Source organism: Muntiacus reevesi, chromosome 1 (genome assembly GCF_963930625.1).
Source record: "Muntiacus reevesi chromosome 1, mMunRee1.1, whole genome shotgun sequence".
Classification (NCBI taxonomy): Eukaryota; Metazoa; Chordata; class Mammalia; order Artiodactyla; family Cervidae; genus Muntiacus; species Muntiacus reevesi.
Window position 1 is genome coordinate 115888959 of NC_089249.1, and position 731 is coordinate 115889689.

General features: G+C 40.6%; 1 pseudogene; it reads left to right on the forward strand.

The window, feature by feature from the left end:
- Positions 1-341: 341 nt before the first annotated feature.
- LOC136156587 (U5 spliceosomal RNA) lies at positions 342-442 on the forward strand (annotated as a pseudogene).
- The last annotated feature ends 289 nt before the right edge of the window (positions 443-731 follow it).

Sequence of the window (731 nt, forward strand, 5' to 3'; positions counted from 1 at the left end):
TTGTATTTATGTACTTGTGTTAGTCACTCAGTCATGTCTGACTCTTTGTGACCCTGTGGACTGTAGCCCTCCAGGCTCCTCTTGCCGTGGAATTCTCCAGGCCAGAATAGTGGAGTGGGTAATCATTCTCTTCTCCAGGGAATCGTCCCAACCCAGGGATCAAACCCAGGTCTCCTGCATTGATGGTGGATTCTTTACCATCTGACCCACCTCGGAAGCCCTAAGATGTCTACAGATTCCCAGTTATGTAAGAACTCATTCTGTGACATTATATCATTTAATAATAAGAGATATGGACTTCACACAGTAAGCAAGAATGAATTTTTAAAGATTCTTTCTGGAAGATAAGTTTGAAATCTTTCGCCTTTTACTAAAGATTTCCGTGGAAGATAAGTTTGCCTATCCAAAAGTCAATCATAATCTACTTTCTCCTTTGACTGTGTCTACTATTGAGGCTAAAAGTCAAAGTATCCAATTTTCTTAGCTTCCTTGGAACTAGTCAAAAGTGCGTGAAAAGAGCTTTTCTTTTTGGAAGAAGAGGCAAAGTTATCCTGAGACTTTTTTGTCTTTCTTGTCCTCTTCATCCTTCTACCTTCTTCCTAACTTTCTGGAAGTAAGGATTGGAGGTACAACAGCCATCTTGCGTTCAGGCAGCAAATGGCATCATAGTGAAGGCCTACATAATAAGAACTATAGAGCAGAAACATAGCTTCCAGACCCTGGAAGCTATT